The following is an 11,360-nucleotide window of genomic DNA, read 5'->3' as shown; positions in this document are numbered from 1 at the left end:
CTAAGCCTGGACCCTGGCCCACCTCCCCCCTAACACACCTCCCTAGCCACCACACACGACCCACCTGCCGACGCGGGCCATTTCTCTACGGGCCCGGCTCCAGCTATTTAAAGAGGAAATGTCATTTCGCTTCTCTCGCTCCCGGTTCCGGCTCTTCTTAGCTTCACCTGGCCAATGGGGTGGCCTATGCATCCGGCTCCGCCCCACCTCCGAGTTCCATGCTCCGATTGGCCATGAAGTGCGGCAAGGCGCTTCGGGGAATGTAGTTTATTGCCCCCGCTCCCGCGTGGTCCGAGTAGGCGGAGGCTCAGGCCGGTGATTCCTATTGGCTGGTTCTGGCGGAGGTGGAGAGCTGGGAACTCGCCAGCCTGTGTCTGTGGGGCGTGCAGAGCCTGCCGGGAGAGGTAGTCTTCTGGCTGAGGAGAGCTGTCATTCTGAGGGGCTGGGGTAAGGAAAGCTCTTGAAGTGCAAATTTCCCCCATTTTAGGCCCCTCTCGAGGCCCGGCTCTTTTTTTTTTTTTTTCACCTTTTTCTTCATTCCCTAAACCTCTCGCCAGTGACTAGCTTCCGGTCTGAGAGCGGGCTCTGCCTGAGGGCTGTGAAACCAGAAAAATTTGGAAATGGACAAGAGGGCTGTTGTCCAAAAATGCGAAGGAAATCTGACACTCCACCCTGAAGTAAAATATCAGGAGGCCCCAAAGCAAGCCATCTCTGATGAGTCACCTGTGACACCCAATTGAAATAGCATCGCCTTGGCCGAGTGCTCTGGTTTCTACAGATTAATTGGTCTGGTTACAACGGCTGCTCAGGATCTTTAACTCCCACTCATGCCTTGCTTTTCTCCAACACCCAGAGAACACCTGTTCCACTTTTAAGAGGGCGTGAACAGTCTAGAGGGATTCAGGATGCTTTCCTTTTTGCTCCTGGGAAATGGAGAAGTTAAGATACTGAATGGTCTGAGATTTCCTTTGAAGAAATATTGGAGGGTGCCCTGAGCCTGAGCCAGGGATCATTACTGAAGCCCTGGCTCTTTCCTTACTAAATATGTGAACTTAGATAAGACCTTTTAAATCTGGGGCACTTAGCTATTCACCTGTACCATGTGAATTACAATTACTATTCCATCTACCCCATAGCCTACAGGCCTTTGGAAAGAAAGCAGAAATTTTACAGTTGACACGTTTTGATTTACTTGTCTTGTGTTTCTAGCGTCTAACAGGGTGCCTGGCACATGATAGATTCTTAATGTTTTAAAAACAAATGTAAGGCACAGGTGACCTCACATTGGAAATGCTATTTGTAGACCTTTGAAACATAAGGAAGTATCATGAGTGAATGGGAAGGAATTCTTAGTAGAGATATAGATATTCTGTGTGCATAGCTTTTCTAACACTGAAAAGATCAGAGAGTTGAGCTTCTTGATAAAGGATTTGGAACTTAAGTTGTGACTGAGAAAGAAAGAGAATGATGAAAAACAATCCAGTTCTAGCTCTGCTGAAAAATGTAGAGCTCGAAATAGTATAATCCCATGCAAGTTAACAAGAATTGGCATTTCCTTGGGGCTGGGATATACAAACATTGATGTCTACACTATGTCTACACCCTGATTGTACCCTGTATACCCTGTCTGCACAGCTCTGCATGGATAAAATTGATTTAAACTTGATACTCAGAACTTTACATTTCCATTTTATTACGATCTCAGTGCTGTTGCTTTGTGACTTATGAAAATACTGGAGGTTTCACTCACCGTATTGAAAGTATTAAGACAAAACTGGCATCAATCCTTAGGGATTTAGCAAATAAAAATAGAGGACACGCAATATTTACTACATAAGTAAAATATTTGTTACCGAAAATTCAAAATTAATTGGGTGTTCTGCATTTTATCTGGCAACCTTTTCAAATATGTTAAAATATTGATTTCCTTTTTTTAATGCATTATTTTTTGAAGTATCTTTATTTATTTTTTGAGAGAGTGCACACTTGCACACAAACAGGGGAGAGGCAGAAAGGGAGAGAGAGAACCCCAAGCAGGCTCAGCACTGTCTGCACAGAATCCACACGCGGCTTGACTCACAAATTGTGAGCTCATGACCTGAGCAGAAATGAAGAGTCAGACATTTAACCAACTCAGCCACCCAGGCGCCCCTAAAAATATTAATTTTCTTATGTTTTGTTTTTGTCCTCATAAACTATCTAAGCCTTAAGAAATTTGGCCAGTTTTCTTTTTCATTTAATTCTCACCTAATTAACAAATAGACTTGGCAATACAGTTTAATTGATTCAAAGAAAGCTTTTGATTCTTTGACCCACAAAAATTTCTGAATTTCTAGGTGGCAGGATACAAAGAACAAAGGCCAATCTAAATATAAATAGGAGAAAAAGTGAACATTTATAATTGCAAGTTGCCGTTTATATGACACTGTAAATAGTCTCCATTCTACTGGGCAGATGGCATTACATAGTAAAGATTTCATCATCATTAGAAATTCATTAAAAAGAAGAAGAAGAAGAAGAAGAAGAAATAGGGGGATGTAAAAATTGAGCCAGTAGTCCCACATTACTCATTCTCAATGATCTTTAAGAATACAAAGGGGATTTTGTTTCAGGGTTGATACTAAACAGCCAAAGTCTACAGCTTTGTTTTCAAATAGCTCTAATTTGTAATTTTATAAGAATTTACTGCCAATCTAGAAAGGCAGCCCCAAAAGTAAGCCAGTTTTGTTAATGCCTTAAGTACTATATTTTCCTGTGAAGCATTTTCTCATATATTTATAATTTAAAGTAAAATTTAGTAAGGATGGAAATTGAAAAAGCAAACCAGATACTTGAGCGACCTATATTTAGTTCAAATGAGACACTTAGAGCTTTATTATTTTAATACTTAATTATCTAGGAACCAAAAGGAAAGAAGTTTGCTATAATCATGGTTGTTTGAGAAAAAAGTCCTTATGTTAAAACTCTAGCAAAGATGAAGTATTATGAAAGCAGCAAATTTGGAAAATGAGAAAATTGCACAGTTGCCTTGTTTTGTTTCTTTCTCTCTTTTTTTTTTTAATGCTTCTACTTTAAGAGAATGACTTTCAGAAATTATCAGCTGTGCCCAGGCTACTGTTGATAATAATACCACACAACACAAGAATGATAGCAACCCTGATGAAGAAGGTATAAACGAAAATAGGACATCACCCTGCAAATCGATTCTGCTGTTTTCCAATTTCCCTGTTCAGTACTGGTTGAGGCTGTGAAATTGACCAGAGTAATATAAAATGAAAGTAAAGAGAGAATACCTGTGACTGCTACCTTTTAACAAATGACATCCTTCTGTATGTATCCTTCTCAGGCTATAACTATAGCAAAATGTGACATTTTTACTTGCTAACGACTTTTATGTTGGCTGAATTAATGCTTTATATTTGTATTTATTTTTTTAGTTTTTATATATATATAGAGAGAGAGCACAAGCCAGGGAGAAGGGCAGGGGGGGAGAGAGAGAATCTTAAACAGGTTCTACGCTCAGCATGGAGTCCAACTCGGGGCTTGGTCCCATGATCCTGGGATCATGACCTGAGCCCAAATCAAGAATCATGTGCTCAGCTGACCGAACCACCTGGGTGCCTCTGAATTCATGCTATAAATGAAGCAACAAAAGCTATTGTTTGAATATAAATTTAATACTGAAAAAAGTGGTTTTTTTGTAATGTCTAAAGCCTGATACTTTTCATATGATTTTGTTTCTTTTCAGTTCAAAACTCTAAAGAGATATTAACATCAGGTTTATTGATTGTACACTACTGGCCTTTGTTGTATTTTAATGTTTTAAATTTATTTTTAAGTCATCTCTACACCCAACATGGGACTCAAACTCATGAGCGAGATCAAAAGTTGCATGCTTTGCACACTGAGACAGCTAAGCACCCTATATTTCAATTTTAATTCCCTTGAAGTGATGTGAGGATTCAACATGATATTAACTTGAAGACTGCCTTTTGTGAATCACTGAATTTGAGCATACAGAGGGATATTAAAACACACTGATTTGTCTTTTAAGTATTTGAAATTTAGCATATATATGAAAAACAAAAGACTGTAAAACTAGTGGCAGGCACATGCAATTCTCCCAAGATATTTATTACCATTCTCCAATCTGCATTCTGGGCAGGCACTGTATAAGTAATATTCCTGAAATCAAAAACAATGGGGGAGGGCCCTGTGAGAGGTGATTTAGGTAAATAGGGTGGAGCTCTCATGAATGGGATTAGTGCCCTTATAAAAGAGACCCCAGAGGGTTTCCACCCTGTGAGGGCAGGTAGAGAAGACAATAATTCCACGAACAGGATAGGAACCTCGCTAGAAACAAAACCTGCCAGAGCCTTAATCTTAGATTTCCCAGACTCCAGAACTGTGAGAAATTTCTACTGCTTATAAGCCACCTAATGTATGGTATTCTGTTACAGCAGCCTAACTCGACTAAGGTGTGTGTGTGTGTGTGTGTGTGTGTGTGTGATATAAGGTATATATAGGAATATATACATATATGATTTTATCCATATACATATACATTTTATCCATTGAGATAAAACATGAAAATTCACATTTTCACATAAAACTCGACTAAAAAATGAGGACTGAGGGCAGCCCTAGTTGGAATAAAAGAAGCCTTTCAGAAAATTAATATTAAGGATTTCAGAAGACAGATGAGATTTTGTCCAGCTGGTGTGAGATTTCAGCTAGGCACCAAAGGAGGATATACCACAGAGATATTCACAAAAGTGATAGAGTATGTGCTTACCCATTTGCTTTATCTTGGCTTGACACACAAGGTAAAGCATTAATTCATCCATACTTTAGTATTGATAGGGCTTAATTCAGGGCTTGAACAAGGATAAGAAATTCATGGCTATGTGTCACCTACATTATTTCACTGAATTTCATGTTTTAATTAAATAGTATAAGAACAGTGTTACAAATGAAGAGACTAATGAGTGGAGAACTTAAATAATTTGTCCATACTCAGACAGAGATCTTTGGCTCTAAAGCCAACTCTGTTTTGATTACAGTATATAAAGGTCCCTAGGAATAAGACAGAGTATTGAAAATAAGATGTTGTAGAATTTTTTTCTCCTTTAAACAGGTCTTGGTCTGTATCAAATCATAGTCAAATAGTATCTGTGAGTATTTATCAAATGGACAGTACTATTGGTGTAGGTTTGAGATACTTTCATGCCCCAAGAAATGGAAAAAAAATTTAAAGTCACAGGGGAAATAGTCACACTGTTAAAGTAATTTGACTTTGTCAGACTGAACTGATAGATTTAAAGGTATAATAACTTAGTATTTTTTATCTTTCCACTAAATAATTAAATAAAATGCTTAAATATGTATAAATATGATTAATCATTAATATTTATTAACTTGACTATTTTTCACCATTCTACTGCAAGATTGAATTATTTTACAAGACTGGAAACTGAATGGAATTACCATACTGGACCCTTGAGTTATTTGATAATATTTAAGCTTAGAATCTGTGTGAGAGTCAAGGCCACAGTTAAATGTGAGACTTCAACACCCTTCCCTGCTTGAAGATGAGCTTATAATCCAAATGGAATGAATGGAACTAAACAACAATTGTTGTTGATTTTCTCTAACCTCAGTCATGATCTGAATTTTTTTTTTCTCTGAAGCTTACAGAATCACAAAAAAGCCAAATGGGAGGGAATATCAGAGGGCAGTAGTCTTCAGCATGTAGACACAGGAAATGAAATTCGGGCAGAAGCGGCATCAGAAACAGGAAAGGAGTACATTAAACATAGCAGAGAAAACACAGAGGATAAGGAGTTAATTGTACTTTAATCCCCCAAACTATCAATATTTATAAAGCAAATGTGTTGGTGTACCGCAGTAATTTCAGGGATATTTAATTTTTATTTCTGGTTGTTGTATCACAGGGTTTCTGAATCTCTGCATTACTGACATTTGCAGCCAGATAAATCTTTGTCATGGTCGGGTGTTCTGTGCATTATTAGATACTTAGCAACACCAACACCCCTGGCCCCTACCCATCAGATGCCAGTAACGCCTCTCACAAAGATGTGTCAACCAAAAATGTCCCCAGAGATTCTCAAATGTCCCTTATGGGGAAAGTTGTCCCATGTTGAGAACCACTAAATAATTAAATTAAATGGTTAAATATGTATATATATAATCATTGCAGATAATTACAAATTAATTTTTATTTTTCATGGCATATTAACCCGTTCGCAGCTTACTCATAGATAAACCTGAGCAGGAACCTGGGAGGCAGCTACAGTAAAAGCCTGGTTTGTGAGCATAATTCGTTCCGGAAACATGTTTGTAATCCCAAGCACTCGTATATCGAAACGAATTTCCCCATAAGAAATAATGGAAACTCAGATGAGTTGTTCCACAACCTGACAATATTCATATAAAAGTGGCTATAATACTGTAATGTCATACAAAATAATAAAGAAAATACACAATATAAAAAAATAAATTAACCTGCACTTACCTTTGAAAACCTTCGTGGCTTATGTGAGGAAGACGAGAGAGGTAGGTTATTGTGTCGGATAACTTTCACTATCACTTATGGAACCACTGCTCTCTCTTGGCTCGATGGAATCTTTTTCTGCATTGGGGCCATTGTATATGCTCACACAGATGTGTGATAAACTCTTAGCATATACTGTATTTAATGTAACTGGCAATAAGGCAGCCAAAGAAGAGCTCTATATCTGCTGGCAGCCTGACCTAGAATGAAGCAAAGCTTCCGTTGTATGGAAGTGAAGCTTACTCTTATATGGAAAAGCAAAGGACTGTCTAGAGGTGCTTTGAAGTGACAGAAAATACACTTCCAACATTCTGAAAAATGACTGATATCTGCCAAACACTGTGGTTTGATACCGAGCATCCAAGCATGGGAGTCAAGCACCCACAATCCTGCATAGGGAAAGAGAGAGAGAGAAAGGGAGGGAAAGAGAGAGAGGAACCATTGGCTCAGCTATGATCATGTGACGTTCCATATCACCGACAACTTCTATTGCAAGACATGGCTCATTCATCAAGTTAAAATTTATTAGAAATGTTTGCTCATCTTGCAGAACACTTGCAGAACAAATTACTCACGATGCAAGGTTTTACTGTATTTTCCTACCTCAATACTGTGTCATAGGCTCATCATTAGTGATCTCTAGCCTTTCTAACGGTAAGGGAAGAAGAATCAAACCACCCCCATAGGCGTTCTGAATGCAAATGTCTGTGATATTTAAACTAGCATGTATATGTAAGGATAAAGTATGGGATTGACTCTTGCTGATGTCCAACACAGGCAAGCAGACATTCTGCTCATTGCAGTTACTCAGAGACCCAAACTGATGGAGCAGCCACCATTGCAAATGTTCATGGTCACTGTGCCAGAAAGAAAATGTTGGTGCCAAAGGCAGGCTGCCCCAAGATGGGCCACTTTGGTATGAATGTTATTTTGAGTTAAAAGAAATCAAAACCTGGCAGATTCAGAAAAGCTCTTTACCTCCCACTCAATGGCGGTTTGTACCAGGACGAAACCTATTAACAAAGATTCCCCTTTACCTAAGAAATTTAGCTACATAACAGGGAAAGCTTTGTTTTCTGAACATCTCCTCTCATCTTCCTGCTAATGGTCTTTGTCCCCTTTGTATCCTCAAACATCTACCCCTCTCTTACCTCATATAAGCATCATGTTGTCTCACTGTCTTTGGAATTTCATGTGTGTGTGGATTCCCCATACAAACACCATCAAATTTGACTTTCTCCTGTTTATCTGCCTCACCTCAATTTGATTCTTGGTCCAACTAGAAGGACCTTGAAGGGCAGAGAAAATTCTCCCTTCCTAACAAAAGTATGTGGTAAATTGTGCACCCACGTTTTAAAGTTTTCACCTAGAAAGACATGCATCACTTCTCTTCCCATTTCATTGGCCAGAAGAGTCATGTGGCCACTCTTAACTGCACCAGCATATGGGATGGGAAGTCCAATTCGACTGTTCTCAGAAGCAGCAAGGCCAGAAACCAACATCAATGACAAACATACCGTGTAAGGATTGTGCTAGACACTTTTAGTGATGCGGGAGTAAATAACACCTAGTACCCACTCTCAGTGACCCGGCAATTAGGAAGAGAATCTGTAGCATACACCCATGACTTTAAAACAAACCAACAGTTGCTACAATTATTTTCCCCCAATCACATGGGAAAAAGAAACCAAAGCCAACTGTCTATTGCAGGGGTCCTCCACCAGGGTGAATTTGTCCCCCAGAGGATATTTTTGGTTTTCACATATTAAAGTGTTGCAGAGGAGCCAGGGAGGTTGCTAAGTATCCTACAACTCACAGCAAAGCTCCCCACACAAAAAAGAAACTATCTGGCCCCAAATGTCTAAGGTGCTGAGGCTGAAAAACTCTGGTTTATAATTTTCAGACTTTCTCACACACACTTCTAAGTCCACTGAAATGAGTATTAGGCCTGTCAAATATCTGTAGTTGAGACCTTACTAGACAGAAGTAACCAGAAGCCCACGCGTGCTCTGATGAGGGAGCTTGGGGCAAGCTGAGGGCAAAATACAGGCTGCACCCCACCCCCAACCCCCACCACCAAGGTGGAATATGTGTGATAGTCCTCAGACACTCCTGGCTACCCAAGAACAAAGGAAAGGAGTTTAAGTGCTTGCCATGGTAATGTGGGAAACTAAGGCAAATGAAAAATTAAATTCCCTTACTGCCTACAGCCCATCCACAAGTCCTTGAAACCAGCAGATTGACCTCCCTCTAGGACTCAGCTGCCTCGCTAATGACATTTTGCTAGGGGCAAAAGAGAACCTTAGTTTAGTTTAACATTATCCCAACCTTGATGATCCTATAAGTCAACGTCCTTTATCTCAACTGCCCCAAGATACGTGCTAGCAATCATACTCCAAGCTTATGGCCCCCTGATATGCATCGGAAGGGTCTTATGACTGAGGTTTTATTAAATGGTAATAAATGGTGTTTCCCTAGCAACAGCTAGCCCCTCGGGGTCCTGGAAACCTTGCTTCCAAAATCCTATGGAGACTTATTCTATCCCTGACCCCTTCCCAACCTGAGGGTATATAGTGAGTTGCCTGTCACGACCCCATGCAGCACTTCCTGCCCATGGATCCTGTCCCCATGCTTTAATGAAATCATCTTTTTGCACCAAAGATGTCTTCAAGAATTCTTTCTTGGCCATCAGCCCTGGACCCCACGAACTCCCCGTCACCCCCATAACTTAATCATGCTCTACCATCATACATTTCATGTTCAGCTATGGTACTTTTATTCAGAAGTGCACATCTGGTACATCCGTTTTGAGATCCACATGAGAGTTGACTATATTTTCCATTTGTTTCCCCAAAAAGACTTTGAAATTCAAATTTAAAGCATTGCTTTTCAAAACAGTACCACAAACATGTATGCCAACTTAATTAGAGCAAAATTTAGTCCCCGTGAGAGGAAAAAAAAGTGGCATGAGTTAATGAGATGCTTACCATGGATAATAAGCTTTATATCAGGCTATGGTAAGACCTGGACAGGGTCACCTTTCTCTAGGAACAGTCCATCATGATAGGAGCAGTCAAGAAACGATGGACAATAGGGAGTGACCAAGGAAAGGGGGTGTGCTAAAGCTCAGGGGTACTAACTGAGTTTGTGAGACAACTTTTTACAGACACGAATGCAGAAGCAAGAGAGGCATGTGGAATGAATTCTTTATACCTAAAGACTGGGAGCTATAAGTAAACTACACTGAGGGAATTTTAACCTTCCAAAGTCAACTTGTGTTTGAATTTGGGTTTAAAGTTAGTTCCCAGACAGCGAATTTTGTTTTCTGGTCTGAGCCTCAAGCCTGAGGCTTGCAGATGACTGGTTCCAGAGGCATGATGTGGTGCTTGGCAAAAGGATATTTGTGGGCTGTTAATCTGTGAATCAAAAGGCAAACCCTGGCCCAGCAGCATGTTAATCCTGATGGCTGAGAGGAAGCCAATACAATCATTTACAAGAATGATCCCAGTTTGGGGTCTCCAAACTATGTTTGGAATGTACCAAATCAATAAATTGCTAACTTTTCCACCTGTGTTAGCTCACTGTCCCCTCAGGGGGTTGAAGCTTGTAGCACAAATCCAAATCCAAATACTTTCCTCATTACTCAGACTACAACAGGTTAAAGGAGCAGGCCTAAACCCACTTTGGAATTCTTTTATTTACAAGTTTCCTGAAGTCACAAGGGAAATTTAATTGTGATGCAAATTCGTCATAAAAAAAAATGGCCCCTTTCATATCTGTCCTTGGTGAATACCAACCATTTTTTCCCTTTTATTCTCTGGGTTATGTTTATTAAGTAAATGTATTTGGTCAAACAGAATATAGGCTCAAGTCTTTAGGAGTGATGGGTCCATAATTCCTGCAACTTGTTCTCAAATGTTTTGGCACAAATCCTAAGTATAAAAGTTTACACACACCCAGGAATAAAGCAAATTTGGCAACATGTTATCTTTTTGATAAACTGAAATGAAGAGTTTACTGGATTCATTGTACTGCTTTTGCAGGTTTAAATTTTTCAAGTAAAAAAAAGTAGAAATAAATAAACAAAACCCCCAGATGTGTAAGGTAGCAGAAAGGAAGAGCTTTTATGATGTAAACTTGAAATCTTAAAATGAGATAACATTACAAATTGTCTTAGTTTTTTCCTTAGAGAAAATGCGGTAGAAATAATAATATTAGGATATGATGGAACACACTATTCAAATCTTTGTTAAATCATATTGATGATGCTTCTCTCCCCAGGGTGTATTTTCAACAGTGATGGTGGAGGATTCCAGATTTAGCCACACAATGTCAACTGGTTCCTTTCCTTACCAACAAGAAGGCATACTCAGGCAAAAATAAAGGTAAGCTTTTTTAGCATGATTCAGTCTGAGTTGACTTTGATTCATCAGCACTGGGCCCTAAGCTGCTTCGCTAAGTAGCTACAGATTGTACTGAGATAAAAAGTGCTTAATTAGCACTCAGTGCTTGCAAGGTCTGACAGTTTATTGTAGTGGGTTGTACCTTGAATATCTCCTTGCTGAATGATACTATGGACTGAATTGTGTCCCTCGGAATTTCTATGTTGAAGGCCTAACTCCTGTTATATAACAAAAATTCAGCTGAATAAATTTTAAATCTAATTGGCTTTAATGAATGATTCATGTCTCAGGCAGCATCGCATCTAGCAAATAGAAAGGAGCAAAAAAGAGCTACAGAAAAGGTTTTAAAAGGCAGATAGGGCTTAGGACAAGGGACACATAAA

This window comes from Lynx canadensis, chromosome A2 (assembly GCF_007474595.2).
Source record: "Lynx canadensis isolate LIC74 chromosome A2, mLynCan4.pri.v2, whole genome shotgun sequence".
NCBI classification, from domain to species: Eukaryota; Metazoa; Chordata; class Mammalia; order Carnivora; family Felidae; genus Lynx; species Lynx canadensis.
Note: the sequence above shows the minus strand (reverse complement) of the source record.